Below are 27,171 nucleotides of genomic sequence, written 5' to 3' on the forward strand. Positions count from 1 at the left end.
TTAGGTTGCAAGAGAAGCTGTTCATTCTGATGATAAACACCCAGTCACACAAATAACTTTAATTCCAGACAAGAAAAATAACAAATTAGTATTCCAATTCAGAACAAGGAATCTCCTATACTGAAATAATGTAAGTACCATCTTTAAGCACAGGACTGCTTACCTTAAAACCCAAATCTGTATCCCAAAAGGTATTTTCAGAGTGCAGTTGTTTGTTCGTTTGTTCGTTTTTCCTTTTTTTTTTTTTCTTTTTTTTTTTTTTTTCTGTAACAGCCATCTGAAAATATTGAAAGTACCATAATAATGAGTCCATTTATATGGAAATGGTCTTGTTATTATTTAATCAGGCCAGCATCTAAGTGATTCATGAACTGTAGGTTGGAATTCAATAAGCAGTTCACGAATCTGTCTGTTAAGAAAATCTGCAGGAAAGAAAAAGAAAGAACCCCCTTCCCCAAAGGACTTGGTAAACATTCTGTCAATGATGAATGCTACCTAATGTACTTTAAAGCAGTTAAAATCTACTCAGTTCCTTGGCTTATTCAGTGTTCGCTTATAGTGAGCATCAGTGATGCATTATGGTAAGCACTGTATAAATCCACAGCAAAAAGAGAGATAACCAGTAGCTTAGAGAAATTAACTGCACAAAACAGTTGTGAAGGAAGTTAATTGAAATTTGGAAGTATCGTAAAAAAAGACAGAAATTTTCTTCCATAAATGGATAGGGATCAATATACTGGAATAAAGCTGCCTCATGCTTCCTGGAGCCTTTATATTCACACCAAACAATTTTATTTTTGTCATCCTTAAATTCCTTACCTTGTTTTCCTTGTAAGATCTGTAGTACTGCATGCATATACATATATGCACACACTCACACACAAACATATGTTTGTATGTACCTTATGGGTACACACACAGCACTCCACATTCACCTTAAAAATACCTTGTAGTCACAATGCTAAGCAAAAGACTATTTTTCTAATGTTTCCACAGGGTGATCTTGGTAAGACTATTAAACATTTGTAATTAGCTAGAGCTTAAAATAAGCAAATGGAGGAAGAAAATTTGCACTGTAATTTAGTTTGACATGCAAAATGAGCCCAGACAGCTACAGCATGCTGATTTGTAGAAGTGTGATACCTATTTCCCAGGGAACAAAAATGCCATGCCCACCTTTCCTCATTGCATTTTATTACCTCTTCTCCCACCCAACCAAGTTATATGGAAAAGAAACATGGATGAAGAGGATAGGTGAAAAGACTACTTCTGGAGCAAATGGTGCGGCTCAAATTCTTCTCAATTTCTATCCCTGACTTTTGATTGGAGATGAACATGGCTTTTTTAAATAAAAAACATAATCTTTTCAGAACACCTGATTGCTTTGCTTTTACATTGCATTTTTTTCTGCCTGCTTTCATCTACCTTTCTTATATCAAATATTAATGTGATTCCATCACTTTATCAGACAAAGAGATTTCCTAGTGATACTTTATCAAGACAAAAACAAACAAACAAACAAATAATAACAAAAAAAATATAGAAGCCAAAAAGCCAAAACACATTTTCTATATTACTATTGTAACTTCAGTAAGAACAGAAGCACAATACTAGCAGAATTCCAAGAAAGAAAGAAAGAAAAAAAAAAAAAAGATTTTTTTCCAGATCATTCTGTAAAAATTGATCTTGCAGGGGCATGTGAAACCTTGGAATATATGTGCTTTGCTGAATAATGCTTACAGTGCTGCTAGTACTCACATGATTTTTAAGGTGGTGACAGTGTGTTGTAAGTGAATAAAAAATAGATAGGATCAAAGAAGATAAGTAACAGGGGCTTTGAATAAAATGAAAAAATAAATATCACATGGAAAATCATTGGGGTTACCTTCTGCTTCTACTTTGTTTAGCATAAAATCATGTGGAGCAATGAGAGAGGGCAGAAAATGCTTCATGTATATTTGTGGTTTAACAGAAGATGGAAATGTCCCAGTATGATCTTTCCCACCTTCTTAAAATCTTTGGGCTGCCTTATTGATCATCAAAGACGTTTAGATGTAGAGCTTGGTGATATGGTTTAGTGGAGGACTCGTTAGTGTTAGGTCAGAGGTTGGACTCGATGATCTTGAGGTCTCTTCCAACCTAGAAATTCTGTGATTCTGTGATTATGTTTAAGATACTAATAATTACAGGCAATTCCAAGGCTATCTTATAATTCACCTGGAGAATGGCCACTTTGCATACCGGTAAGACCTTTTCTAAATGGTTTCAGGCTGTGGGTTTCAAATGACTGTTTTGGGTGAGGTGTAAACTTGGCCGCTCATCAAGAAAGAAAGGTTTTTTCTTTGTCTCCAAGGCCCTGTAGCTGGTCATTGACTTGAAAGCTGACAAAAAGCTGACAAAAGGCCAGTATAGAATACAGTCTGCTGCCATAATGGTGCGGAATAGCAGTGTTATTCTAAATGTACATGGGTATTTCAGAAATCTTCTGCTGTGGGTCAGAGAGAACAAATCAGGTCATGAATGAAGACATGGGAATTTAGAGAAGCCATGGCAATGGCCCATCTAAAAAGGCCCAGGACTGGAAATGTCAAAGACTTCCTCATGGGTGTGAAGCTAAGAGTAAATAAGAATTAATGTACAGCAAAGTGGAAAAATTGAAAGAATTTTTGTTCTACCAAGATTTTCCTTATTGCTGAAAGCAAAGTTCAGACATCTTCATGACAGGACTGAGAACTGCACTTAGAGGCTTTGACAGAGCCATTTTAGAGCAGAAGTGCCCAGCGTACTCAGTGCCAATATGGTTGTGTCACAGCCCCATCAACAAGTCAGTGCAGGTGAGCTTCTCTGAAAGAAACATCTAGCAAGAAAGAGTTTCACAGGGATATGCTTTTGCCAAGTTGTCAAAGTTTTCTATATATACATTTTGTATTTTTACCTCACAACTTCTAATATTTTAGAGGTAACAAATGGAACAAGTTAGTCTGTTGTTTATATTCAGCCAGGTCTTTTATTATTATATACTGAAAACATAACTGATTATGTTTAACCCCAAGAGCAAGCTGTAGTTGCTAAAGTTTTGTCAACAACAGGCAGCTTTGTTGAGACAAGAACAAATGTGTTTAAGACCAGAGCAAAGGATGTTTTAGTGAAATGTCTTATTTACCTCGGTGGGAGTATGGCAAAGGTAAGCATGAAAGGTTCTTGTCCAAGGGAGCTTTCTAGATAAAGATTTTGTGGTGTTTTTATTCTTTGTTTGCTTGTTTATTTTTTGGTGTGTGGTTTTTGTTTGTTTGTTTGTTTTGTTTTTGTTTGTTTGTTTACTTGCTTGTTTTTGTGGGTGGACCTGCCTGCCTATTTTATAGTTCCACTGAATGTATTGATTTGATTGAAGAATTGGGATCTAAATTTGACAAAATCCAGATATAAATAAAGGAAAAGAGGAAAAAGGAAAAAAAGGAAAACAGAAAAATAAAAAGATAGCTCAATAATTTGTTTCAGTGCTACTTATTTATTAGTCTGAGATTATTAGGAACATGACCACAATGGTAGAAGGTAGCAAATTTTAAAGAAGAATCAACTGGGGTTCAAGACAGGAGAAGTTCTACCTGAGATCTGTTGGCTGAGAGATTGTGGAATAGTAGGGGAAACAGGATGTGCGTATGAGCAGTGCTGTTCAGAACCTTAAAGTGATGATGGAGTGCATGTCAATCACTTACACGAAAAGCTATAACCTATTTTCCTTATCATATTCACACACACACAAAAAAAAGTGGAAACTTCATATTTTTTGCAATCTCCAAGTTTAACCTTATTATACAGGGACTGTCACACTGAATAAATCAGAACTGTTTAAAACCCTGTAGGCTGTTCACACAACTCAAGGCCACCTGTTCTTGGGTCTGGTGCCTTTCTGTTACTCGCTGTAAACACAGCATTCCTGAGGTCAGTAACTGTAAGGCTTGGTGGAATGGCTACCCTCAGCTACATGAAGCTGCAGTCAGATTATATTACTGCTCACACAGTGGCCTTGCAGGCCCTCAATGAATAAATGTTCTCTGCAGATAACAGCTCTACATTCAGGGACACTGCATTTATAAGGCAGACACTTACTCCACACTTACTTTTATGTATGAATATATAATCAAGGGAGAAAGGAGAACAGTGAAGCAGTTTAAAAGCTACAGTAAGAGAATCTGTGCCAGAGGCAGAAGCAAAGCAGCCTTTCCATCCAGGCTTCTGAAGGCTTCATTGTAAACTTAAAACCTAGGAGAGGGAGCATGTCTGTTAAATGCCTGCTCACAAATACAGCAAAAACCATTTAGTTCTTAACAAGTTAATTCCTAGCACTGACATTAACTCTGCAGAAAAGATATAGTATTAGGCTATGTTTTCACTGAAGAGCTGGCACAACAGAGCGGTCATACCACTAATTACACCTCCAGCAGAACAGGACAATTTCCTGAAGTGCAATGAATTAAAGTTAAGAACACAATCGGTTTTAAAGAAAGGGTTCTTAAATGTAATTCTACTCAGATCTGAGTTCAGTTAAAACCTAGCACACAACCTGGAGTAAAACAATAACAGCAACAACAACAACAAAATACAAGAATCAACCTGCGCTAACTTTTTTGTTTGCAGAATGTGCAATTTCACTTGTTGGTGCTAGCTGGTACAGGATGAACAGAATATGGACTCCACCAATTCTTTGTGCTGCTCTCCAAGACATGAAGCATCATCTAGAAAATCCTGGTGATATATGAAAAACCTTTCTTGCTTTCTAGATGAGCAGCTGAGCTCACATGTCACCTTTCCAGCTGGAGTTTAGCATCTGGGGGATCTAAAGCGAATAGATCTAAAGATCTATTAGTAAAATAGTTATGAGATGCAAAGTTTGGTTAATTTGGAAGGAAGAACAGGCAGTACATTTGAATCTAGACTGAGAATTCCATGGTAAAATGTTAGATTAAGTACTGTTGGCATATGCTCTGTTTGCATCCCTATTGCCTTGCCAAAATATCTAACCAATCTTTATTCTTGTTCTGTCTGATCTGGTATGAGTGTTGTGTCCCAGTGCATATGTTACAAGCTTCACTGGCACTGTAAAGCTGGCAAGTGAATCCAGTCAGATTTACAAGCACTATCTTTCTAACTCCAGAGCATCTGTATACTGTGGGCAGACTGTTCAAAGAACACGTAAACTACTTATGCATCCAAATGGGAAGTAATATCCATGCCAGTTTAGCATGTGTTTTGTGAAATGCAAATTAAAATAAAAGGTTGAAGTAGGCTTTTTGGTTCTGAAGCATCATGGTGAATGCAATATCTGAAAGTGACCTCTGTCATCAGATGTAATCATTGCCTTTATAGCAATTATTGTATCTAGTCCTGAAGGATGTATAGAGCTCCATCTTCCTAGGAAGGCTGTTCTAGATCCTTGCTACTCCGCTCATTCTCTGTTTTGCCTTTTAATCACTAGAAAATTTTTACCTATTGCTGGTGCAACTCTTATTAGTGAAATTATCAGAGAAAATCGAACCCCTTGAAAAACAACTAACTACCTTCCTTCAGCCTACTACTGTTCTTTCTTCGCTACTCATTACTATCTCCCTTGGATAGGTCATTTTATTCCCCTTTTTATTAGAGGCTGGCTTCTCCAACTTCACTGACAATTTTCCATTTAACTTAGTATCCAGTGCTTCACATATTAACACATTTAAGGTTGGATGTGTTGAGTTTATCCAGAAAATGAGTTATCAGACCACTCTCACACAATCTACTTTTGGACATTTTTTGGTCATATTCATTTTTTTTTCTTACCATATGCAGACAAAATAACAAGTTTGTACTTGCTTGATTTATGTTTAATGTCTACTGAAAGTATTATTACTACTTTTTTCCATTCTTCAGTTGTATTGTAGCACTTCTTACTGAAATGACTTATTAAAAATGCACACTGTTGAACATGTAAGCTTGTATGGTTATTCTACCAAAACTGGTGGAGATGTCTATACCCATTTTTTTTGTATTGCCCTCATATTTTGATCTCCTAGTTTTTTCCTAGTTCTGTTCTGAAAAACAACAAATTCTTCATTGTACCAAAATCATCCTGCCAAAGCTTGTATGTTTGCTTTCTTTTTCTACTCTATGAACCCCCCTGTATATTCGTTCTCTTTTCACTTGTATTGCTGAAGAACCTTTTTTTTATTTATTTATTTATTTATTTATTTATTTATTTATTTATTTATTTATTTCCAAATCCTCTCTTCATCGAATCACAGAATCACAGAATTCCTAGGTTGGAAGAGACCTCAAGATCATCGAGTCCAACCTCTACCTAACGCTAACAATCCCCACTAAACCATATCCCTAAGCTCTACTTGTCTCTGCATACACTTTTTGATCCCTTAAATGAGTATTTTTTTACTAACCAGTCTTCCCTTCTGAATATGCTTTCTACTTTTTCTGAAATGCCCTTCTTGAAAGTAATCAGTCTACTAGCAGAGCACTAGTCTGGAAGTTTTTTTTTACGTCAATGTCATTTGGTATATAAATTCTAGACTGTTTCTCATCCATGGTCTGGAAGGAATTTAAATCTTCCTTTGCATGCAAGTACTGAAGACCTGTCTGGTTGTTAAACCCGAACAATTCCTTCATTTTGTCAATGTTTATCTAATTTTTTCCTTTTAAAAAAGAATAAATATTTTATAAAAAATTACTTTGTCTTTCTATGCATTTATTTCCTTTGTGAATATAACATGAATAAACTCTGCCATTCAACCCAAGATCATTTTCCAGGCTGGCTCTTCCATGACAGCCTTGCTGCTTACCAGTGCCAACTCTCAAAACACATCCTCCTGCTTCATGGACATTTTAACCATCAAAATTAAGGAATCTTTAATAAGTGATTATTTTTGTTCTGAACGGTTTGTCACTGGAATTCATTGACTGATGTGTGGCTCTGCAGTGGGCTTTAATATTGAGGGGAACCATGAAATGCAAGGAGTGACTCAGACATTAGATTCAGGAACTCCTTTATTGCCTAGGCCATTTGTTGAAGTTTTTTATTTCTAACAGTGTACTACAGATTAAGCTTTTTTTTTTTTTTGTCAGAGAGACAATGCATGAATCTGTGTTTTCTTTCTATTGGTATTAATTTAAGAGCTTAAAAATATGAGAGTTTTGAGAGATCTAAAACCACTTCAGCTTCTTAACACTCAGAATGGATTTTTCCCCTCTTTGTGGGAGCCATAAGTTTAATAAAAGTTCATTACTTTATTTTTTATTATGATATGTGCTTTGGCTGGCTAAAATGTTTCTAAAATACTGTTGAATATCTGAAATTGAGAAAAGCAGCTTGTTAATTATAAATTGATAAATGGTTCAAAATAGTGATTTAAAATATTAATAAAAACATTTTACTGCATTTGTTTGCAAATTTTTATGAAAAAATCATGTCTACAAAATTTTAATCAATTTTAGTTCATATACTTGCACACATGAGTTTGTTTTTATAGCCCTGAATTCTTGTAATAAACACAGTATAAAGAAACACCAAATATTTCCTCAGAGGTCATTTTAAATTAAAAATAAAAATAAAATAAGCATGGGTCATCTCAGAGAATCTCAGTCAGGCAAATTTTAAATACCACTCACTTCAGTGAAGTGTAACTTCACTAGCTGGCAGTCATTAATACATTATCTACCTACTCTTCTCTCTATTTATTATCCAAGATGCATAGGTAAAATGTTATGCATTAATTTTATCACACAGAATCACAGCACAATTTGGGTTGGAAAGGACCTTAAAGATCATATAATTCCAACCCCCTACCAATGGCAGCAACACCTTTATGACAATTAATATATATATATATATATATATATATTTTTTTTTTTTTAACTAGCCTCTACAAAAGGCCTCTATAACTGCATGTAAAGACAACCGAAGTCTGATTCTTCACTGCTTTCTTTGGTGAACCTGTTCAAAACAAGTGTAAAGTGTGACATAATGTCATTTATTATTCCCTTTGCTCTTTTTGCCCGGTTGATATTCAGAGATGTAAGGGTTTGGATAATTCAGGTTGTAGGAGATGGGCATGATTTTTAAAAGTATCTTTTCCTCTGAAGGGAATGAAGATAAGGGACAGCCTGTGAGTTAAAAAACAAAAGACTTCTTTAGAGAGCTTGGTGGCTGATAACTGCCAAATAACACCACATATATCCCATATCTATTTTTGGCAATCAGTTGTAACTAGTTCTACAAAGTAAAATGAAAATGGGAAGTTAAAAACAAACAAAACCAAAAACAAACAAAGAAAAAACACGTCATAAAACATCAGATAATCTTCTGCTTGAAGGAAAGATCTATTAATGTGAGCATCAGCCACACTTTCTCCCTGTTCTTTTCATCTGGAAATATCCCAGCCAGTGTTGGGCTAAATGTGATCCAACTACCTTTTTCAGCCTTCCTCCCATTCTGTCATGACCTTGCCAGTTGTGCAGTACTGTAGTTGAAGGTAATCAGTTTAGTACATGAATAAGATTTGATTATTTTTGTTTTACATAGGCTATAAACCTGTCCAATCTGTTTTAAAAATCCTTTCAGTGTTCAATTCGCTTAGCTTTCACTGAATTGAATTCCCTGCCTGAAATATATTAAGCAACTGGAGTTAGAGCAGGGGAGTCTTTTTTTTTTTTTTTTTTTTTTTTTTTTTAATGTAAAACTCTCTTACTTCCTTGGAATAATTCTTTACTAGAAATATAGAGATTTGGTACACAGTGTATTGTTTCTTCTCAGCACTGTCCCTGAGATTTTTAATCACCTATCAAGCTAATATTACTCCACTATTACTCCACTGGACTTTGTAAGACTTTACCCTTCTTTGCAGCTTGGTCATGGTGTCTTCCTGGCTGGCTCTGGTGAACATGTTACAAGCATCAGCTGTTAGTTTGGCAGCCAGTTCAGTTCAAGGGGATGGTAACTGTAGGGCAATGCATAACTAATAAAATGAGCTAAAAGCATCAGGGGGTCCTAAGCAGGAGCCTGAAAAAAGAGGCAGCCTCTAAATATACTCTAAAACGTTTCTAGCAGTCAGGATGTGCAGTGAAAGCTGTCTTCCTTCAGAAGTTTACATAATCATTTAATTTAATCCTTCCTATGGTGTTTCCCTGTGACTGCTTTAGTTCTTTGATCATAATATGCTAGGACAAATGTCAGGAAATATGAGTCTACAACGTGATGTAAATCTTGTTTTCTATTGGAGATGTGACTATGAGCATTATCTTCATGATATTTTCTTTCCCATGTATTTATTTCTGCTCTTTTTTGTTTGTTTGTTTGTTTTGTTTTGTTTTCTTTTTTCCAGTTCTATGATGACAGAGAATAGCAATGACTTTCAAGCTGAAAAATGAAGTTATCTTGTATTCCATCCCTGCGTTAAGAGAGAACTTTAACTTGCATTTCAAGGTGAGGAAATGCCTTATTAACATGGATATTATCTCTAAGATATGTTAACAGTGTGATAGATGATAACAGATTTGTAATAAGCCAGGTCTTTTGACTTTTACATTGTTTTGCACTTTCTTCAGCTCCATCATCAGTGTATGTGATGAGACCTACATATATGTTTCTGTCTAACAGCAGTCAAGTATCATCATACAAATGTTGTCATTTCTTTTCTTGCTCTTCAGTAGCTTTATAGCTTTATGGACTATTCTGAACTAGATGGAATGAAAAAAGAATATCTTGAAAATGATAGATATATGCCAATAAGTATACAGAAATTAGCATTAAAAAAAAAAAGAGGGGGGAATGAAGACTTCTTTGGCTCTTTTGAACTTTGAATTAAAAAATATGAGAGAAAGAAACTAAAAATCTTTCTATCCCTGTGGTAGAACATGTTTTATATGCATTTTTGTAATTACATAGTGTGGTACTGTGAAGGGAAAATAGGGGGGGGGAATGTAAAAATAGAGAACCAAAGAGGAAAATATTTTGTTATTGCTAATAGTTTGGTGTCTGTTCAGTAAGAACTTTTGTCAGTGAATTCCTAGCTTTCCTTTAATTAATGTTGCATTACTTTTTTTTCATAGCAGCATCTATTTAAGATATTGTTAATAACAACATCTATTTAAGACATTAAGTCTCTAACATTAATTTAATGGAAGCTTTCCAATGGCATCTATTATATGTTCCCAGTTAAATTAGCATGATGTTCTTTTAATGGATGTTTTAATAGACATTATTAAACAAAATATTATAAAATTAAAACTGAACTCAGTGGGTTCTTTGAGTTCCTATTATAATGTTCTGTGAAGTCATTGATTCTGAAAAATAATAGCCTATATATTTTTAATTTAATTCAGTGGTAGTTGGCAAGAGCAAAAACATGAACACGCATTTATTAGGCAGTAGTAAAGGTAAACATTTACTGAACTAGGATGCAGCTGATTTTAAAACTATCTTACATTTTGATTCTGTGGGTAAAACTTTTTCAGAAGAGGTTTATAAACATTTGTGTACCAACAGCAATGATCATACTTTTTCCTCCCTGCTGATGTGTATGATGTGTCGAATTCTTGTTGCAATCAGCTCTGAAAATAATTGAGAGCCCATTTCTTCAGAGGAAGAAGCATTCTTTTTACAAGCTATTTCCCATATTTTTTCAAAAAAAACTCATTTTCTCTTGTTAGTTTGTGAAACTACACAGTGGGAGTGCATAGTAAGTCTCAATTCCAGCTGGGCTGCTTCTACACCAGATTCAAACTGAGAAGTATTGCAAAACTCAATAGACTGCAGATCTGCCTAGTAAGCTCTTATTTTGCTCAGCACACATTTAGTACACAGGCAGCAGAATTTGAACTTTCTCCTTATTGATTTTCTGTTTGTGAGTCACATTCCTGAAAGTACATATCTTACCCATGGAAAATGTTATTGCTTTCATCAATGAAGAGGGCTGTTGGTTATCATCTTCTTATTTCAGCAACAATTATGATTAATTCCCATTTTTTTCTTCTGATCGTCCTCATTTTGTTGCAGATATGTGGGAGAGAAGACACCTAGCATACACTTAAAAAAAAAATAAATAAATAATGAAAGTGTCTTGTATAACCAGTTAGTTGGCATTTTGAACATGTCATAATTGCTTTCCTTTTGGGTGGAACTTTTTCTGGAATTCTCAGAATTTCTGAGTTTTCTATATAACCAACCCTCCATGAAGTATTGTATAACATCTCAGGGTTAGCTGAAAACTTTTAACTAAATGAATTAAATCACCACTATTTTCCCTGAAATCCTAATGGTCTTATTTGCATACAAATCTGTCATTTCACAGGACAAATCTGGCAGACTTAATATGAATTTCCCATTGGATTTGTTTGTGAGTGTGAATCCAGCCTTCACTGAAGAAGGACTAACAATCTTTTTCACATCTCTCAGAAAGCCTTGTCAAAAAGTGCAAATGAAAATCTCTACTTTTCACATAGCTCTCTTGCTGCCTGCCTATATCCATCTGGCAATTTCTGATAAGGTCATGCCCATATGCTGACTCCAGGTGAACAAATGCTATTTTAAGGTTCATCTGTGTGCTTTAGAAAATATGTGCAATAAGTAAACAAGCAACAATCTAATTAAGTTATAGCCTGGAAGTGACAAAGTAAACATGTAAATTGAGAAGACAAAGGGTTTGTTGTGCTTTTCAAAAAGTCAACCTTTTAAAGGTATGTCTTAAACTCATGTGCCTAAAATAAGTCTTTGATAAGTGGGAGGAACATTTTTCCCATAAGAGTGAACTTTACACTGCATTCTCTAATGTTGTGCAGAAAAGCATTTGTTAAAAGAACCTGCCGTGAGGTTCTTTCAAGAAAAGAAGACACTTTTATTTATAATCTCCAGAATTCCCAAAATGCAATGGGATACAAACATACTTGAAAGCGGACTTTATAATAATATGAGAAAAAGATGCGAATGCCTGCTGTGCTGAGCTGGTTTGATTATACCATAAAGCCCTTTAAAAACTGAGTTTAACATCTCTTTGGGGAGAAAAAGGCAAGTGAAAATAGGCCTTCATAATAGGCCTCTATGAGACAGGAAGAAGCTGGTTGCCACACATGCTACTTTGCCTGTGCTTTTTATTTTACTTTGGATGAAAATAGTTCTTGTAAATCCAGAGAGAGAATGAAATAAACACAGAGTTCAATATTTCAAATAAGATGACAAATTTCTAAATTTCCATTTACCAGCCTTTCCCCCTAAGAAAAAAAAAAAAAAAAAAAAAAAAAACTGCTCCAAGCTAATTCTGTTTCCCATCTTATGTGGGGGCAAGTCCCCCATCTTTCTTCTCTCCTCCACTTTCCAGTCTTGGACCCAGGAACTGAGGATAGGTGTCAAGGGAGTCTGGGGAACCTGCATCTCTCCAGTTCCCTCTCCATGTTTCTAAGCTCCATCTGTGGGACCTGACAGAACATCTCTGCAGTGCTATCGTCAGTGGCAACCCAGATCTTCACAGAAATGCCAGCTGGCATACAGAAATACTGTTTAGCAAAGCCTTTGATGTTATTAGTTTACTAGGAAGGAGTGGGTCTATCGAAACTGAGAGACTGTTCTTAGAATTGCCACATGGCTTAGGAGAGTCAGGAGAATGTGGGGGACCAGGTACAAGTGTCTCCTCTGCATGAAGCATGAAGCTGAAGCCTTCTTATTCAGGAATTATTTAAATGAAAAACGTTTGATGAATTGAAGATGTTGACTTACTGGCTTACCAAGCAAGACACTTTCCTGAAATGCAGATGACCCCGATCCAATTTTCAGTTCCAATTCTGGTTCCAATTTGGATGGAACAGGGACATGAACTCAATTCCCACGAGAGTGCCACTAACTTAAAGCTTTGTAGCTAGAAGAGCTCCCAGGATTTTTTAATTTTAATTTTGTTACAGGGATTCCAAATCCCCATAATTGCTTTCAGCTGTAGTTTCATTGAAACAAATATATTCCTATAGAATGTGATTTAAAACAGATTGGCATTTTCTGCCAGCATAACTGAATCAAGAATATTTTGGGTTAGCTATACTAAAGAAAGATTATTTAAAAGAAGACAAATGGGAAGGGCAAAAGAAAATGGCAGGCAATCAGATAAAAAGGTAGATAAGCCAAAATAAAGTCCTATTTGGAAGGGAAACAAAAACTTGTCTTCCATTTTAAAAATCTCTCCAAAGCTTTCCTGGTTGGATGTCTGTCCTGCAGGCCAAAAGACTTACTGCTAACCAGTGAGAATCAGGTCAGAGTTGGAGCCTTTTATTAATTCACCAAGTTAACAAAGTCAGTTTTGAATCCTGAAAGCTGTACCTATAGCCAGAAAATCATCTAAATTTTCATCTAGAAAATTTTCATCTTGATTTTCATCAATCATCATCTAGAGCTCAATTTATAATCAAGACCCTTGATACCTATTGTAGCCAGCAAGGCTTTCTTTTCTGACTTTTTCCTCACCTTTTTCCTTTTATAGTTTCTAAAATAAAGTTTACTTATGTAAGTGCCCTTTTCCTTTATATACTGCCCATAGGCAGAACAGGATTCTTTTTTATTACACTGGCGTTCTTTTGTCCAGAAGTTTCAAAATCATTCATGAAGGAGACAAGCGTCCTGCTTTGTTCCTTTGAGCAGATGTGTTGATGCATTTATTTTTCACAGAAAAAATGACATACTTTTTTGAGAAAATGACTTGATTTGAGAGAAGAAACCTGCATTCTAGTAGTCTCAGAGCTAAAGAAATTAAATCTGTTAATCATTATGTAATACAATTTATTTAGAGTGAAGGATGACTACCAAAATGTACTTTTTTCATCATTCCTTCTTTATTTGTCCACAAAATATCTACGTGTCCAAGCTTGCCTGTATTCCAGCTCTGAAATCTCATGGGTTAGATGTCAAACCGGCTTCTTGTGAAACCTGCAGGATTGCCGCCATGCCCTGGTTCAACTGTAAATAGCACTGTGATCTATGCCACCACTGTAGGACACATTTGAAGTGTATTACTCATTGTATCACTCAGAAATGGGTAGCATCTAATTTAACTCAGACAACTTGTGACAAAGTGAAATGATTGCACAGGAAATACAAAGGCCAAGATATTAAGAACCATTATGGATATGTGCATACCTAAGGATTTGAAAATGTCTAAATTCTTAGCAATTGTTTTTTACAGATTCTGCATAGACTCCTTAGAAGTGTATGAATTCTAGACCGAATTAATATGATATTAACCTGAATAGTTAAAGGAATAAGAATAGGCCATTAAAGAGTAAGGAAAACCTTAAGCCAAGAAAAGCTGTGGAGTTCTAGAAGTCCAGAAAGCAGATTACAGGAAATGTATAGAAGTAAATCTTACGTGAGCAGGTATATAGCTTGACACAAACATTCAAATGGGCTTTCTGATGTGCAATATAGAGTTAATTACTTTATCTTCTCCATTAAAACAACCACATGTATTCAGCATAAGCCAGAATGTGCGTCATGTTCACACCAAACTACTAAAGTGCACAAAGAAGCTGCTGCACCTAAGCAAATCCAGTGCAGTTAGGTAGATGATGATGATGATACAGAGGATAAGGCACCCCCTGGGAAGGTCTCTTGGGAAATTTCCAGAATATGCAAAGTCATCCTGAAGATTATCAGATGAAATCCTCTTTCGTGGTTTTAGACAGGGATTCTGTTGAAGCCAAGGTACCTGTCCTATACTATTGGTTTTACCTGGATTTTACCATTCAAGGCAGATGCTACTACTGCTACTACTTTCTACTAATCTCCTGTTTTGTTTAGAAGCTGCTGAAGCTTTTAATAAGAATGTTAGAATAATGGCTGTTCAGTGTTTACCTTAAAATAATGAATATGAGTGCAGAAAAATGTATTATGTGTCTTTGGAACAGACATGTAAAGTCAAATGATTTTTTTGCTCATCCCTTTCTTTCTAATAAATATTTGTTAAGAGTTTAGTACATGTAAATTCCTGTGTATTGGCATTGCAACTGGATTGCAGAGGATTTTAGAATCTTTAGTATTAACAACTGCGACTATTCAAACAAAAGATATAAAATCCTAAATCCCAAAAGAGTATCTTGAAGATGAAATTTATAAAAAAATATAAATAAATAAATAAAGGATCATATTTGCTCATGTGTTATCTGATACCTGGCTGTTGTTGTTTTTCAGGCTTTACTGTGCAATGTTTTTAAGCTAGCCACAAATGTAAAACAAGTACAAAATAAATCTGAAATGTTCATGAAATCTTGAGGCTCAGAGCGGAGCTGTAGGAAGAGTGCTGAATGTCAAGAGACACTGAGTTGACTGAAGTAAAATTTTGATTTCCACTTGATGTTTTTATTATGGGTAAATTACAACACCAATTTACACCATTTTTAAGAACTATGCATTTGAAATATGGTAAAAAAGATGTGGTATATTAATTTTAATTTGGAATGCAGTTTAAACTGCATGAGTCATTTCATATTGCATCATTCCACACAACTTGTTTTCAAAACAACTTATTTTCTGAAATGATAGTATGTATGTTTTGGGAAACAGTCACTACTAAACTGGCTTGCAAATTTTGACTGTGAAAAAGAGAACATCTGAATTCTGCAAATAAATATTCAATTTCCTAAATCTCATCTAAATTTCATTGATTCTACCATTTCTCCTTCTAATTTGAAAAAGAAAGATGTGCTTTAAAAGCTAAGCAGACTGACTTTCAAACTACAAGCTATATATGATTTAAAAATAAAAACGGCAGAAGAGAAGACTGAAATCATGGTGGGAACAGAGATAAAGGGTTATGCAGAATAAACATCAGAAACATATAGATGTCAATGCAAAACAGTTATGCTAAACATGTTCTAGTGATATAACATGACTGACATTTTAATAACAAAACATCTGAGCGTTAGTGCATAAGCAGGATGTTATATGGTTCTAGCCCAACCTAGCAGCTCCTGACAGCTGCTGAGAGAGGCTTCATGCAAATCAGTTTTTAAAACTGAATCTTTTCTGATTGGTATTCATGTTATATCCATTACAACAGATACTGCTTGAGGCAGGCACAGCCCTGATGTGAATGTGATTTCTGAGCCTCTTACCCAATACATTGGGTGATGGAGTGGGATCAGGCTTGCTCTTCCAAGCCCAGAAGCAGCCCTGGAGCCCTACCTATAACCCATGATCCCAACCTCAACAAAACAGTTCCTGACTAGATGCTGTAGCACAGATGGCTACAGCACGGAAACTTGAATCTAGTGTCTTTAGTGTCCTCTTCCACCTCCCTACCATCTTGCATTTCCAGTGAAGAGTCACTGGTAATCTCCTATTTTCAGATCAACTGTCTTTCTTAAATTATTCAGAGACTGAGCATCAACAAAAGCACGGAGGATCTCAATTCTTAGGTAAATTTGAACCTTTGTAATAGTGTGGCTTTGTGTCCCACTGCATGATGACCTTTCTCTAAACATGTCTTTGTGTTTGGAACACAGGTTCTAGCTCTTAGTTTTAACAGCAAACTGGTTCTGCCAAGAAAACAGCCAACCTCAATATTTGAGAAGTGAAAACAAGGTAAGCATTTTTAGAAACTTAGAGCTTTTTTTCTTCCTTAAGCAGTGTTTTTGTGCTTATTATTTGAACTTCTTTGGACTTGAAGAAAGAGTGGTAAATTGACTTTAAAGCAAACTATAATAACACAAACATAACATTTCTTCTATTTTTAATATAAACATTGTTTTAAAGCTGAATTATGCATCAACAGGAAACTGTGAAGGAAATACCAAAAAAAATAAATAAATATATGAAGCCAATTTCTGGAAAGGAATCTGTGATTCAGCAACTTCTGAGTAGGCATCTATGTCAACATTAAATCAGGCTGCTAGATCAGCATGTTCAAGTGAAGAGACAATATTCTTGGGGTCATTGTGATCAAGATAATATGTAAAGAAACAGAAGCCAATTAAGGCATTTAACTAAAAGGGATGAATCTGAGAAGTTAGGATAGTCAAAGATCAAACTAGTTTCACAGTCATAAATTCGTTCTAATTGGAAAAGTACAGAGTCTATTAAACCAGCTGAGGGTCCATTAAGATGCCCAAATGGAAAACAATAAGGTAAGTTCCAAAACCATCAGTCATCTTGTAAGCAATAGATTTTTGGGGAGTTTAGTAATGGAAAATTTAGGCTAAATAATGCAAGCTGAGTGAGTCATATACAGGAAGTCTAGCTCAAATGCTATTTAAATATTACATGCAGTGTTACAGAAGGAGAAATGGAGGAAGAACTTCAGAAAACTTGTAGCAAAATGATGATGTTAAATACAAACAAGGCATGGAAATGAAATGATAATACAAAGTACTCTCTCAGCCAAATGCATCTCACACTATGAAGAACAAAGGCCAGAAAATACTTGAAGTATAAAGATACCTTCATTTACATGATAGTACCCACATCTACATAACAATTAAAAACAGACAGGGGATCAATTATGAAGAATTGAAAAGAGAACTGGTTATAAGCAGTCTCAGACTTCTGATTATCTGGACTCTTTCACAAAGAGCTCAATTTTATAAATTCTAAATCACAAAGGTCCCAGATTTCTGTCATATCTGCAAAGAGATCTTGGTACACCATTATCAGTACAGTCGCATGTCAGTGCAATTTATTACATGATTCAAATCAGAATATACTTCTAGAAAATTTCCCAGAAGTCTACAGTAGAGGATTCTGACTCTCCTACTTTAGGACTATAACATTATACAGTGCATTAGAGGCTGAAGGCACAGAGCAACACAAAAGTTTAATTACTGTTCCTGTGTGGAACATTATAAATATTATGGCAGAGATATAGAAGTCAAGATAAGAAACCAAAATGGAAAAAAATACTGATGAGAAAATCACCTTAGAAATAACATCCTGAGGCAGAGGATATTGATGATGAATAGTAATAATATCCAAACTCAGGTAGAGCTGATGGCTCCAGCAAGAGCTGCAGAGATTTCGTTTTTGATGATATTAGTCACTTTTCTGTGGCTTATTAAAAGAATTCTAATTCAGTCAACCCTTCAACTCTGTCTCAGGTGGTATGATCTGAAGACAAAGATTACTCTGTTATACTTCCTTTCATGGAAGAATGCATTATAAATAAATAAATAAAATTAAAAAAATATATATATACATAACTTTCTGGGAGAAATAGGAACTATAAAAGGAACTGTTACTGAAATTATATTAAAAATATAGTTCTAGAAAGTGAAAGACTGTTGCATATTTTAAGGTTGCTTCAGGGTATTCCAGCAATCCCTTGATGTTAAAAAGAATAATGTTGGAAAGAGCCTTTTTCATCTTCTTCCAGACAGCACAAAAGCCCTTCCAATTCCAAAACAATCTTCAAATTCACAGTATGTTCTCATGCCATTAGAAGTGTCTGTTCATTGCTATACTGGCTTTACTACTGCTACACTAGTTTACTACTTTGTTTACCTTAGTGTATTTATTTTACTTTATAGACAAATTTATTTTTACTAAATATACTATTTTTATTTTGCTTCTATATTAATTTAGTATTTTATTTTTTACTACTGCTCTACTAGCTTAACTGCCACAATACTAGCTTTACTACTGCTGTAGTAGAGGTAAGCATACTAGAAAGCATAATACTTCATTGTAAAAAATAAAGGTACCATCCTTCCATCTCAGTATGAATTTGTGCATGACAGCTTGGAAAGGACGTTTCCAATGTATGATGAGAATGTAGACAGAAAAAGCAAGGAAGAAGAGATGCTGTGATATCTACTCCAAGGTTGGATTATTTGAATGAACGTGTAAAGCATGAGTATAAATATAGATCCGTAACAAGTTATCCATCTATATATGCTTTTGCAGAGGTGATTCATGGACTAATTCTGTACTACTGTTGCAGAGGAGGACTACAAAGATGACTAGAGGACTGAAGCACCTGTCATACAAAGACAGGCTGAGAGAGCTGGGCCCGTTTAGCCTAGAAAAGAGAAGACTGAGGGGAGACCTCATCAGTGTGTATAAATATCTGAGGAGAGGGTGTCAAGAGGATGGAGCCAATATCTTTTAAGTTGTGCTCAGCGACAGGATGAGGGACAATGGGCACAAACTGAAGCACAGTTCTGGCAGAATATAAGGGGGGCACCTCTTTACTGTGAGCGTGACAGAGCACTGGAACAGGTTGCCCAGAGAAGCTGTAGAGTCTCCTTCTCTGGAGATATTCAAAATCTGCCTGGATGCCATCCTGCACAATGTGTTCTAGGTGATCCTGCTTGGAAGGGGGGTTGGACTAGATGATCTTCAGAGGTCCCTTCCAACCTTGGCCATTCTGTGATTCTTCACATTTAATCAACCCTAGAGGGTCGGTACTGTTTTCCAGGGCTTCTCTGCTGACAGCAGCAGGAGACTGTCCAACTCCAAACAAAGGTGAATCTATTGCCATTGTGGCTTCTGTAATCTATTTCAGCTCAGCCTGCAGAGTAGAGAGTGTCACAGTAAACAAGACATTAGATTGTAATTAAACTGGTAATTAAACTGTAAATAACTTCAGCAAATAACCTTTTTTTACTCAAAGAAAACTGCCAAGGTTTTTTTAGAAGTGACTGCAAGAAAAATCAAAACAAGTTCTGTTTAAATTCAAGTACAAGGGAAGGCAAGCTAATATAAATCTTTTCATGGACATTTTTCCCCTGTAACCAAAAAAAAAAAAAAAAAAAAAAAGGCATGACCATTTTCCTTTAAAAAATCAGTCTGGTCAGAAGTAAAGCTTAATAACATTCAAAAGGAAAGCAAAAGTGAAGAGTTAGTTAAAAACAAATAAACAAACAAACACCTTAGCATTGAACAGGCCTTTTGTAATTTCAGAGGAATGACTGTTGCTCTAATAAATCCCTGAGGTAATTCTGCAGATACCTTTGTATTTATGAAGGAATAATAATTACAATTCCTTTCTGTGTTTATGGTGGGGAAAGTGGGGGTCATAGATTCCAGCAGAAGGAAGAAAGTTAAGGCAAAAAGGAGTCCACTGTAAATCTCAGAATAACTTAATCTAGGCTTTCATCTTCAGAAAGAACATTTTAATTTAGAATTCCAACATCAAAGATCATATGAAATCACCATTTCTTTGAAAATCCGCACTTAAGGACAAGAAGATACTGGTCAAAATCCTTAAACTAATTAGTACCAAACATTCCTCTGGGCTGAACTTTTCCCTAGGATCAAATTACAGAGCTTAAGCTAGAAATCTCTTAGTCTGATTTCAGTGTTGGCAAGGATGAGCTTCTAGTGACGAGGATCTTTATACTTTATCATGTCTGTCCTAAATTGCTTTGAGTCTACTTTTATTCTTCTTTTTTTTTTTTTTTCTTACCATTAAATAACATTCCTGACTAGTTACTTCTCTTAAGGTACAAACAAGAATTAAAAACAAAACAATAGCTTAGTGAGTTTTCCATTACTCAGCATGGAGCAATATATTGTCATTCTTCAGTATCAGTCATAATTCTGCTTTTACCTCCATCCCTAAAAGAAAGAAACCTTGCAGAAATGGGTTCAATGTCAAGGATGAAGAGAACAATTGTGATTGTCCAGATCATTTCACACTTAGGATTAGCAATGTCACCACAAAATATATTCTCAGGTGAACAGACTGAACATAATGAAAATAATGAAAATATATTCTCAGGTGAACAGAGAAGGAAAAGTAGAGGACTGGTAACTAAAAAGGTCAAAAGCAAAAAGCTAGGAAGATGTCAGGGGATTTTCATTCATGGATTTATGAGCACCTGAGGAAGGTGGTACTGCCCCAGACAAAGAACTACTGAGTAAGGAAGAAACTATGTCCCCAGTGTGCTAATGAAGTCTGCATTCCCTTAAAACTTCACATTTAAACTGAGGGTTTGAATTAAAATTATTCACTGCTACATTAACTTCTTTGGGTCTCTAAGATAGCTTGATTTATAGAAGATAGCAGTTGTGGAAACTGTGCTTTTAAAACAGAAAATCTACTAGAAATTTATACCTGTGCAATTGTGAGGAGAATTAAGCTTACTGGGTAGGTTTTATATTTTATTCACCTAAGTTTTTTAAAAGGCAGAAAGAAAAATAAAAAAAAAATAAATAAAATAAAAAAATAAAAAAGAAGAAAAAAAGAAAAGAAGACATATTGTAATGATTAAAAAATCAGGTTTGACTTGGATAAATAACTGTCAGGATTTGCAGAAGTGACACTACCACTGACCTTAACATCTTAACAACACAATTACAGTCAGAAAGCTCTATTCCCTTCTTCTGCTCATCCGATTTGAAAGCTACAGAAAAGCAATGTGGGAAACAAAACAAGCATTTTCGTCTGCAAACAAAATGGCGCTGACAGATAGAATTGTCAGAGGTAACTAGTTTACTGTATTGCATTTAGGCTAAAACATAGCTATGAAGAAACTGAAATTAAAAATTCTTCTCTCCTAATTATATTAATGACATATAATTTCCAGTTCATTTATCCATGTGTTTTGCAAGCTTTTACACAGAACAATAGTCTAAACATCAGAATTGTAAAGCAACTGCATTTCTGTAAGGGAAATACATATATTTTTTAAAAAGGACAGAAAATATTATGAAATGGTGACTGCTGTAAAAAATATCCTGACACCTTTATGGTTTGGCATTTAAAATATAAATAATAGGATAATTTCACTGTGCCTTTGAATGAAATGACTGTGTGAGGTACATACAAAATCATTTATTTATCAGAGTACTGATATTCAGAAGTACTTCTTGAAATTTAAAATATATTAACTAGTTTTGTACCCTAGTAACTATCCCATTTTTTCTTCACATTAATGTTTTTGCCTCCTCTGAATTGCTAGTGTAGAACTTGTCATGCTTCATGGCTAGGCCGGCTTTTTGGTGTATCTTTGCTATACGTCTGCTGCATGATGAAGGTTTTGTGGAGATCTCAAATTAGAGACATCAAGTTCAGGAAGCTTGAAGTGATAAGGTTTTAAATGCATTTCAATGGTATATTCTATTATGTATATTCATCTTTACTCTGCTCTCAGGGTGTTGTGAACATTAAGCATATTTTGCACTTACACAGGCAACTTATTTGAGGCTCTCAGAACTGAATCAATGTCATCCCTATTTTGTACTGGAGACTGCAGAATGACAGGAATGTCTCATATATATTGTGGCAAACTGCAAAGACAAAGTTTAAATCTCGACCCTCTCTGCAGAGGTAACAATAACTGCCATTACATAGAATCCCTGAGTGGCTGAGGCTGGCAGGGGCCTCTGGAGCCCGACAGGCCCAAGCCCTGCCCAAGCAGGGCCACCTGGAGCAGACTGCCAAGGGCCATGCCCAGGTGGCTTTTGAAGACTTCTACCTCGCTGGGCAGCTTATTCCAGTGCTCTGTCACATGCACAGTAAAGAATTGTTTCTTGATGTTCAGATGGAACCTCTTGTGTTTCATTTTGTGACCGTTGCCTCTTGTCCTGGCACTGGGCACCACTGAGAAGAGCCCAGCTCTGTCCTCTCTGCACCCTCCCTTTGAGTATTTATAAATATTGGTAACAAAGCCCTGAGCCTCCTCTTCTTCAGGTTGAAAACACAGCTCTTCCTTGTGCTTTGTCAGCTCCTCAGAATTAAATCAGAAATCACACTTGCCATTCTTTTTATTACAGTCATCCATATGATGCATGTGGTCACCAGTGACTAGAAATTTCACACTGGGGAAGCCATAACACTTACCACCATTGGGTAAGATTGGATATTAATAATACCTGGACACTCTGGAAGCCACAGCTTAGTAGTTATTCATTTTATAGAGGAGACTGTACCTGAAGGGAAAACCAGGACTTCAGTCCTCTTCGTCCTACCCGCACTGAAAATGCTGTTTTTCTGGAGTACCACTGTGAACACCACTTGGGAGAAAACTGATTTTAAAAGTGCAGAAGAAGATTAGGGAAATTTAGCTGGCAACCCAAAACTGAATCCCTGAACAAGGGGCACCATCTACAGGGGAACAGACTGACACTGACTCAGATCTGTCCCTGCATTACATGGATGACATCTGCACAAAACACATGCAAGTTGGTTTGACTACTCTTGAATACTCCTTCATAAAAGAGTATTTCCATCTTCATTTATACTACTGCAGTGTCCAGAAGCCCAGGGCAGAAAGCAGGAGCTCTCTGTTTTAGCTGCTACATAAGTGCAGATCAAAAAAGACCATCTCTGCCTAAACAACTTAGAAGCAGCAGATGTGTGCAGATCAAACACAAGAAAACAATGAAATCAAAATGACACATTGAGACAAATAGTCAGTGGACTAACAAGTTATTTGATTTTACCCTTTGAATTTTAGCTATGATAAGAAAACAACAACACTTTTATCTATTCCCTCTATCCAACTCACAGTCTCACACGTTGCTCCAAAAATCACCTTCATAATATACTTTATATGACACACTTGCTTTTGTTAGTAGTGTACAGCCATGAATTTACTCTAGTATTTACTTGTTTTACAGAAGGTTAATTCTCACATTTGGGACTTAGCTTTCTCACTTTGTTTTCATGTTTCATATTCTCCTAATGCAGACTTGGCTTCCTGACTAAGAATGTGAATTCTAAATACATCATCATCACCTAGTATGTACTGTGGAAACTTCACTGAACTCAGTGGGATGACAGTGCCCTAACGTGGGATTCCAAGTTTTTAATTTTCAGCTGTATGTGCCAGCCCTTGGATTCACAGTCAACTGGGAATAAAAACAATAAAGACTGGGTGTTTCATTTGCTAAGATGAGAAGTTTAAGACATCTGTGCTTGAACTCATGCAATCAGAGAACTTCTGTTTAAATGCTGACCCATTCCCCTAAACAAAAGCTAATTCTTTTGTCTTCAGACATACAAACTAGTCTTAGAATGAAAAACTTTAGAAAATGCCAAACCAAAAGAAAAATTGGAATAAAATAGCATGACAATGAAGAAAAAAAGTAAAAGCATCTTTCAGTTAAAAATAGGTACCTGTGATCTTGAGCAACACAAGGCTGGTGAATAATTTCGTCATGATGACACAATTCAATCAGTGTTATTTTACAGTTCTAAATTCTGCCTGATAAGTAAATTCTGCCTGATAAGTAAATTAACATGCTCATTCATCTCATTCATCTTCTGCTGATTTGCCCTCGTGAGTTGCCTGACTCCGCACCTTGTACATCTAATTGTGGCAGTGGTGATACTTGGTCACACAATGGCTGATGTACAAAAGACAACCAATAGCATCGTGGGCCCAAAGCCAGAGCCCTGACTGCTCTTTCTGATATGCTACAACTTCTGTTGCTCCTTAATTTGCCTCACTTCAGCGACTGTCATTCTAGTACCTGCTCTTTATATGCCATAAAAATTGCCAGGACAGGCCTGAGAATACTTCAGTTTCATTGGCTCTGGCGCAGGCTTCTTCCCTGTTTATGGAGCAAATGGGAGTCTTTTACTTTCAAAACTTAGCTTTTATGGCTCATATTGCTTTCTAATCTTGAGGTTTTATTTTGAAGCCATAGTATATAGAGAATGAAAAATAAAAATGGCAAAGGCAAACACTGCACCATTTCTGCTCTTGCTGTTTTATTCAGATTCTTCCCAGATGCTCCTGTACCTCTGGCTCAGTTGAAGTCTAAATTAAAAACAAGGAATATGAAGGATGGATCAGAGTCAGGTTCTTAATTTGTACTTATCGGGGTTCTTGATAAATCTTTTAAATTGTAGACACTACTTAATGTTCTCTTTTGATGCACATTAAAAAAAAAAAAGGACAGTTTTAGAACATCATCTTCTCTCACTGCATATTTCTTCCATTTTCTCATGACAGGACACCTTCTTCTTCCCTGAATAAAACTGTGAAAGACATAACAATAATAAATACAATGAGCTGTGTTTTTTTGAGTTAGTATCTAGCACTTGGCTACCACTCCCAGTGCTCATCAAACATTTCTAAGCTCTTCTAGAATGTCCTTGCCCATTCAGGATACATACATCATCCCTCAAGTTCCACAGCATCCTTGGGTTAAATTAAAGACCACGACTCAACAGTAACTGTCTATTTCCTTGAGGATGCAGTAGTGAAATAAAACTGGCTTGCAGGACTGGAGACCTCTTTCTGCATGAAGAAGCTTCGGGGCCTGAAAGGAACCAAAGCAAGTGTGTGTGCTAGAAGGAATGAAACTTTTGCAGCAATTTCTCCAATGCAAATTATCAAGCTCGGAAAAGATTAGGTGCAGTATCTCCCACAACCTGCCAGCCCCTACCAAATTTGTCCTTAAAAAAAGTATATACGTATATAAGTGTGTGTGCAGATTAATTGTGTATGCTCTGTGACAGGCAGAGAGCAAGAAAGGGATGGTATACACTCTTCAGGGCTACTGCTATATAGCATTTCTTTTCCTTACTGTCTGTGAACTATGAAAAAGTCATCGGGCTTAAACGATGGTTTTTTGTCTTTGCTCAAATACAAAGACAGGATATGAAGTGTCATGCCTTGCAAACACCAGACTCTCTCAGACGTCTGGCTGTGTGGCTGTTAGGAGCACAGTATCAAGTCCATATAGTTATTAGCATTGACATTTTTTTATTTTATTTATTTTTTAACTGAACAGATAAATGATCCCAGAGAAAACAGTCCTTGAGATCTGCAGTACTGGGAGAGAGAAGGAGTCATATTTTTTAAATTGTACCGGGTGATCTGGGCACAGGTGACTGTATGTCTGTATGCACAGGTTAAATTATGTTGGCTTCTCCTTTAGGTAGCTCAGCAGGAGCAGTTACTTGCTTTCCTTTCCTGTCTTCTCTCTCACGACCAAATGTGCCCGTACAAGAGTCGTAACATGACTAACAGACCTAAGAGCACGTCCAACTCTGGTGGTATCAGAAAACGTGTAAGTGAACTGAGCTGGTAAAGGGCTGCGATTTTCAGAGGCAAATGCCACCACAAAAGTATGGCTGGGGAACGACAGCATGATGATGGTTTGGGGAAGGCACAGTTAAATCACTCACTTCTGAGACATGCCAGGGAGCTTCTTGACTTTCTCAGGTACCTGCTAATATTGGCATGCAGAAGGGGCTCCCCTGTTTGCCAGGATTTCCTGTTCATCAGATTAAACTATAATTTAGATGACTGTCACTCTTGTGTGTGCTAGGGGAAGCCAACTACATGGCTGTCGGACACATCACCTCTTGCTCAAGTTTTCTGAAAATAAATGTAATTCAGCACCATGCTGCACCACTGTGTATCGAGTCTGGGCTAGAACCTGCATCTTGGGTACCCATCATTAAAGGTTATGGAAAAGTCTTACCTAAATATCACCCTATTATTTTTACAGTCTTGCAACTGAGATGAGAATTTCCTCTCGTGACACTGAGGTACAGATGCAGCAATAACAGATGCTGAAGAACGAAGAACTTTAGCCCTCCGTGCTTCTAAAAGCCAAACTTACATCTAAATCTATTCCCATTTCCCTCTGGAGCCCGGACAGCTCTTTATGTTGCATTAAACACCAGATAAATAGGACAGATCTAATTAAAAGTAGGAGTGCGCTTCCCTTAATTGAACGTGTCACGGTTACGTTTCGCAGCCCGGCGTTAATCAAAGCTGCGGCTCGGCGGGGACGCCCCCCGGGAATCGAGTTACCCGCTGCGGGCCCTTACCTGGGGGCGATGCGGGCTGCTCCGGGGCGAGCCCAGCACCGGTGGGTCGCCACCGCCACCGCCTCCGCTTCCCGCAGCGGTGCGCGGGGCCGCGCGGGGCCGCGCACGGAACGGGGTGCGCGCGGCCGCGCGGGGATGCCCTCGGCGCCCGGCCCCGCCCGACGGGGCGGCCGGGGACCGGGCGGCCGCGGGATGGGCGAGGCCGGCGCGGCGGCTCCACCCATGCTGGGCGCCGCGCGATTGGCCGGCGGCTCCGTTCTCCCCGCCCCCCAGCCAATGAGGGCGGTGGGCCGGGGGTGATGGGCTGCCTCTCGCGGGAGGGATTCCTGGAGACGCTGCAGTGTGGCGGCGCTCCCGGCGCCGCGCAGCCCCCGGGCCGCCTCCGCCTCGCCTCGCCCTGCCCGCCGGCGCCCACCGCCGCCCGAAC

The 27,171-nt window shown here is 36.9% G+C and overlaps 1 long non-coding RNA gene across 1 annotated transcript; it reads right to left on the reverse strand.

Annotated features, from left to right (window-relative positions):
* Nucleotides 1-251: 251 nt before the first annotated feature.
* On the reverse strand, nt 252-26,850 carry LOC116487742. Its single transcript, XR_004253100.1, has 5 exons — nt 26,745-26,850; nt 24,650-24,938; nt 17,927-18,115; nt 10,919-11,068; nt 252-277 (listed from the first exon to the last, which is right to left on the reverse strand). It is a non-coding gene; the product is annotated as an uncharacterized LOC116487742 (long non-coding RNA).
* Nucleotides 26,851-27,171: the final 321 nt, after the last annotated feature.

The sequence above is a fragment of the Aythya fuligula genome, chromosome 1, assembly GCF_009819795.1.
Source record: "Aythya fuligula isolate bAytFul2 chromosome 1, bAytFul2.pri, whole genome shotgun sequence".
Classification (NCBI taxonomy): domain Eukaryota; kingdom Metazoa; phylum Chordata; class Aves; order Anseriformes; family Anatidae; genus Aythya; species Aythya fuligula.